Source organism: Pteropus vampyrus, unplaced genomic scaffold (assembly GCF_000151845.1).
Source record: "Pteropus vampyrus isolate Shadow unplaced genomic scaffold, Pvam_2.0 Scaffold2, whole genome shotgun sequence".
Lineage (NCBI taxonomy): Eukaryota > Metazoa > Chordata > Mammalia > Chiroptera > Pteropodidae > Pteropus > Pteropus vampyrus.
This window is the reverse complement of record NW_011888783.1, coordinates 24,636,697-24,643,423: the sequence shown is the minus strand read 5'-3', so window position 1 is coordinate 24,643,423 and position 6,727 is coordinate 24,636,697.

Below are 6,727 nucleotides of genomic sequence, written 5' to 3'. Positions count from 1 at the left end.
TTATTATATACATATGATAAGGCATACTATTTTAGCTTGTCCTTTGCTTTTAATTCTCATAAACAAGTATTGATTAAATTTTTTTAATGACAATTAAGTTTGTCTAAGGATGGTACAGATTTGCTCATGAGATAATGATTTTCCCATCATTCTGAGTCCAAACAGAAGCTGAATGATTGATCATCTACTAGGGATGATGATAATTTCCAACTCAATGTTCAATAGACAATCTCCTCCTCTCTTTTCTATTTTAAAAATTTGAATTTATAGATGTTTTATTATTTCTTTCTTAATTATGTTTAGGAATCTAAGTAACAATAAAACATTGTTATTTTTTTATAATCCCCAACTATGGAAAACCCTTGGTATACATGCTAACCCTTCTTTGGTCTCAAAGGCCATGAATTTTTACTTTATTTAAGACTCTTATATTTTCTTCATGGTTGTTTTCGTCTCTCTTAGTAAGATAATTATACCACCTAGAAATAATTAAGGTGTAACTACAGTTATGGGCTCATAGCCTCATAATGTTAGAAAAATGAACAAATTGTGTAAACCAATAGTTCTTCAGTCTACATCAATGTTGGAAAATGTACAGCAAAAGGGCTGCCATGCCTAGTCTCTTAATTATTAATTTATTACTCTGTTGTCTTAAAACAGAATAGGCCCTTAACATCCTACTCAGCATGGGACAGAGAAGCAATATTGATAGAGTCGATTTGGCCAGTAATCAAGAGATGTAATCTGTTTGCAATCTAGATGCCAAACATCTAGTAGTATAATTTTTAAAAATTGAACTATTGTTAATATTTCCTCTTAAACATATAGCCTCTTAAATGTTTCAACAAATTTAGAGGAGTTGCATGAGATGAATGTGGCTCTAACTCTGGCAAAGATCACTTTGGAAAGTATGTTACAATAAGTGGCATGCACCTGTGAGAGTTCAGTAACTATGAATTGAATAAACTTTACTCCCTAAATTCAGGGAAGCTACAGATAACACAATGCCATATTGTATGCATCATTTGTATGAAAATATTCAATCATGTTATATAAATGCAACTCAAAATTGAACAAATATTATGGGACAAGCAGGTGACAGAAATAGGTGATATAACAAACATATATTCAATCAGAATTTGCTGCTGCTTAATTTTATTCATGCAATTGGTATTATATAAATAGCACAATCATTTTTAGGTGTCTTTGATAAAATGTGTTAAACTATTGCAAAATACAGAACAGAACAGTCACTCACATACATAGCAGGAGATAAGAGACAAAACATAACCATAATCCTCTGTGTCCAATCTACTGCATTAAGAATTCACCAGATACAAATTACTAAAAACTGTAAATATATTTTAGCAGAAGCATCAACAAGCACAATACATATTAAGGAAGATGAAGACCTGACATAAGAATTTCCCGAAAAGAGCCCAGAGCTGGATAAGTACATTTTTCTTTGCCTAATGCATGCCTTCTCTGTTTCTCCAACCAGTAGATGCCAAAGAATACCAAGAATTTTACTACACTCTACCTGATTAACAACCAGGGAGAAATTTGACAGTAAACAGTTTTTGAAAAGAAGACTTGTACTTAGCAACAGAGGCAAATGATGAACACCTACCCAGAGAGTATGATGAATTAGAAAGAAGGCCATTAGCATAATAAATACTTATGAAATGATAGACTGAGCGGTGAGGGTTGGGGAGAAAGGAAGAACAAGAGGCATATTATCAAGAGATAAGAGAAATACAAACATATGTAAACACATTACATGTAAAATAAAATTAGTAAACTCTCAGTCCCATCTTCACAGAGAGAAATGCCATATGGAGCCAATTAGAGAGTTAATGTCCAAATATCTGATCAAATGGGCCAATACTGAAAAGTTCTTAGCCAGTACCATTTTGAATTAGTGTTACTATTTTAACTGTATTGCAGGGGAGAAAAAAGAAAAAAAGAGAAAACTGTTAGGAATAAAAATATGCATATAAATCAAAAAGAAAAAATACAAACAAAATTTTGTGTTTAATTAATTTAATAACACTGATTTTTTTTCTTATAGACAACATGTGTTTCAAATTTGAATTGTATATTATTTCTGGTCTATTTGGTAAATAATGTTGAGCTGAAAAAGAAAATATAAATACAAATTTTCCCAATGATGTATGGCAATTTAGCTTAAAGAACTATAATTGTGCATATAATGCTCAAATGTTTATCTTTAAAAGAAGGGATTGTTTGTGTAAAAGTGTTTACCCAGAAAATTACTTTTTAAACTCCTTCCTAGAAGAAGCCTTCCCATTCATTTACAAGCCCAATAAGAAAAGGAGGCTTTAAGAACAAAGGGCCAAGTTTAAATAATAGAAAAGGTAGCCACAATGTGGGCATTGTTGGGAAGTTTAATGTTTAGGCTGAGATTTTTATTATTTCAATCTTTGAAAATAATTGTATTTCTATTTAATTTATTTTGCTTGAAGAAATTTTATAAGAATAGCTATTCCTAAAATTATGTATGGAAGCAAAAGAAATCTGTCCTGAAATTACAAGACTACCAACTTAGCTTCATAAAACTGAGCCTCCCCATTCAAGGTGAACTAGCTGCTTGGTCTATTCACTCTCTGCAAACTACTTATAAAGCTGTTTGCAAGTATTTTGCAGAACTGAAGGAGAATTTTGACAATGAACAAAAACGACATCTGCGGACACCAATTATTTCTCGTGAATATCTCTTAAACACATTTTTGTTATATACTTAGCAAATGCAGCCACACACAATAATCACTGGTTGGCATTTTATTGTTGATAAATTAATTCTGTTAGTCATAAAAAGAGAAATCTTTTTTTCCTCCACAAAATGTGAAAAAAAATTATTTATTTCTCCTTTAAAGTCTTAGATATTGTTACTGAAATCATTCCAAGTAGCCCTAGAATTAAAACTTGATGTGAAAGTCAGTCTAAAAATCAGATTTTAGTGTGGGGCTATAGAGCCAAATTCTATATTTCTTTGACTTTTTCTGTTTTTATCAACTTATTTCATAGCTGATTTGAACTAAATGATATTTCTATCACTTCTTCAAATAAAAACAAAACCAGATTGCTAAAACTCAAAAAAACTACTGGAAGGCATATTACATATACAATTCTAATAAACCAGTAAATTACTATCATTTATGTTTCCTTCTATCTTCTTATCATTCTTTAATTGGTCATTTTTTCTTTATTTATAGATATAAATTTAAAGAGTTTTGGTTTGGGTATGGTAAAGTAGCTTTTATTGCTATAACCTAACCCTCTCCCAGATAACAATTATAAACTCTAAACAAAATATTTTTTGAAAAATAACTATTTGAAAGCATAGGAGATTAAATAAATAGAAGCATACAATTAAAGGGAATTATCTCTTAAAAGTGAGTTCTACTTTTCTACTAAAATGCATTCTAGTTCACATGGCATGAGGTGACTATAACTCAAGCAGAAAACTGCTGCCTCAGTGGCGTGATCTCAAGGACAGAGTTTGGGGCTGCCAGAGTTGCTGGAAATTGAGTGTGAAAATCCTAGAAAGGAAGAGGGCACTGAAGGGATAGACTCTAAACCTGTGTATAACCATCCTCAGATTACTAGCTATTCCCGAAACTGTGCATGCATAAAGAATCTAATGATAATAGTGGAAAACAGCAAGTGAGAAGCTGGATCGACGGTTAAGCAGATATCTCAGTTTCTTTGCGTAAATGGAAAAATAAAATTTTGAATTTGGGTTCTTCTCAGTGAAATATCACAAGATCATGCCTTAAGACTATAGATGATGTACCAGGATTAAAATAATTATCTTGAACAAAAATAAAAACGAAACAAATCTCTTCTAATAAAGTGTAAAACCAAGCCTCTGCAGTTCAAGGTTAACAGCCAATAATTTACTGTCTGAAAACAATCAACTTTCTTCAGAGGAAGTTAATGGAATCCAGAAATTCTACTAAGTATTATACAATATTAATATACAATGAAAATTACTAGATATATAAAAATGTGAAAAAAGTGACCCATATTTAAGAGAAAAAATAATCAAGAAAAAGATTCTAAGCCAGAAATTGGAATTTCCAGAAAAGTACTTTGTAGCAGCTATTAAAAACATATTCAAAGATCAAAAGGAAACTATTATCAAAATGAATAAATATAGGGAGGCTCTCAATAGAGAAATGGGAAATATGTAAAAAAAATCCAAATGAATATTATAGAATTTAGAAGCAAAATTTTTTAATAAAATATCACTGTATGATTATCAGATAATTGGAGATTGTGAAAGAAAGTGTCAATGTATCTAGAAAATATTCAACAAAAATTGTCTAATCTGAAAAATACAGATAAAAAATGGCAAGAAAAAAGAAGAGACTCAATGATCTGTGACACAGTATCAAGTGATCTATCATGTGCAATTTAATTTCCAAAAAGAATAGAGAAAGAAATTGGGACATAAAAAATATTTGAGGATATGGGAGCTGAAATTTTTCAAAATTTGGTGAAGAATAAAAACTACAAAGAGCTTAGCAAAGTAAGATAACACAAAATAGACCATATTTAAACACATGTAGTCAAATGTATATTATAAAGAGAGATACAACTCTACAAATGATGGCTGACGTTTCACTAGATATATTGGAGGCTAGAATGTAATGACATCTTTACAGTGATAACATTAAAACCAATAACAAGGAGAACTTCCACCTCTGGAAGGATGGAGTACATGCACTTCTTCCTATTTCTCCCTCTAAGTACAACTAAATTCCTGGACATTTTATATATATGCATATGGGGATATGGAGAGAGAGAGAGAGAGAGAGAGACAGAGACAGAGACAGAGACAGAGACAGAGAGACAAAGAGACAGAGAGACAGAGAGACAGAGAGACAGACAGAGAATGAATTATGGTAGGAATTGTGTTCTCCCTAAATTCATATGTTGAAGCCCTAACCTCCTAATACCTCAGAATGTGACTGTATTTGGAGGTAAAGCCTTTACAGATGTTATTAAGTTAAAATTAGGCCATTAGGGTGGGTCTTAATCTAATCTGACTGGCACCCTTTTAAGATGAGAAAATTTGGACACACTAACACCAGATATGTACAGAGGAAAGACCTTATAAGGTCACAGCGGGAAGGCAGCCATCTACAAGCCAAGGAGAAAGGCCTCAAAAGAAACTAAATCTGCTGCCACTTTTACCGTGGACTTCTAGTCTCTATAATCATGAAAAATTAATTTCTGTTAAGCTGCCCAGTGTGTGGTACTTAATTACGACAGTCCTAGAAAACTAAGGTAGATAAATTTATGATCAATTGATTGCTTGATAAAGATAAAATATGCTTGTGTGTGTGCGTGCATGTGTGTGTGTGTGTGTGTGTGTAAAACTCTAAGAAGACTTTGAAAGGTAGCAAAATAAAGGTATACTAACGGAGACCTCGGGATCTAAAGGACAACGTGCTGGTGAGTTCTGTGGGATTTCTTTTTGCTTCCTATCCCAGACTTGGAGCCAAAGAAGCAGGCAGCCTAGAAATGCCAAAGAGTAAAGTCAAAAAGCCCCCATAAAAGTCTATTCTCTCTAGCCAAGGGATTGGGAAAGGGCAACCTAACAAAACAGAAAACTTTGAGACAATAATCAATTTATTCCAATCAAAACCACAGAAAAACTATGGTCATACTCCATCCATACCAGCAAAAACTGAGTGAGAAACCTAGATTTTCCTTATTGTAAGGTTATAATGAAGTGCTCCTATAATCCCCTGCAGTGGTGTCAGCGGAAGTCTAGTAAGGAGTTAGAATTTTCTTCTCCACCAGCTGGTAAAGAGCCTGTCACCACAGAGTTAATGGAGACCACAGCCTACACTTTCACACCCACCCAGGAGTAACAAGTCACCCCTTGCCACTGGTATCATAACAGGCCTAGTGGAGAGTCAGGACTCTTACTATTACTCAGCAGTTATGAGGCCATTTCTACCACAATGTCAGTGGATTCCACATGAGGAACTCAATCACAGATATCCACCAAAGAGCAAAATGGAGCTTCCGCTTCCTTGGTTGTCAACAATGGTCAAATGGGAAATACGAATTTCCACCTCTCTCTGAAAGTAATGAGGCAGCACTCCTCCACTCCCTTTACCTGGTGGAGTGATGTCAGAGAAAGCCAACTGAACAGAAAATTTAAATAAGTTCCAATGCCTCAGAATATAAAATGAAAATGTACAGATTTCAGTCAAAAATTACTCCTTGTATCAAGCACCAGGAAAATCTGACTGAATAAAAAATAAAATTAAATTAATAGAAGCCAATACCAAATAACAGCAATATTAGAATTATCTGCCAAAGATTTTACAGGAACCATCATTAAAACACTTCACCAAGCAATTACAGACATACTTGAAACAAATGAACAGATAGAAAGCTTCAGCAAAGAAATATAAAATATAAAAAAATTCAACTGAAATTTTGATCTGAAAAATACAATAGCTGAAGAAAGATGAGTGATTGGACAAACATCAAAATAGAGGGAACTGAGGAAAGTATTAGTAAACTGGAAGGTAGAGTATTAGAAATTACCCATTACGTTATGTGAAATAAGCCAGACACAAATAGAAAATAAAAGACTGCATGATATCACTCATATATGGAGTCTAAAAAAGTCAAATGTGTAGAAACAGAGCGTAGAATGGTGGTTATTGGGGGCTAGAAG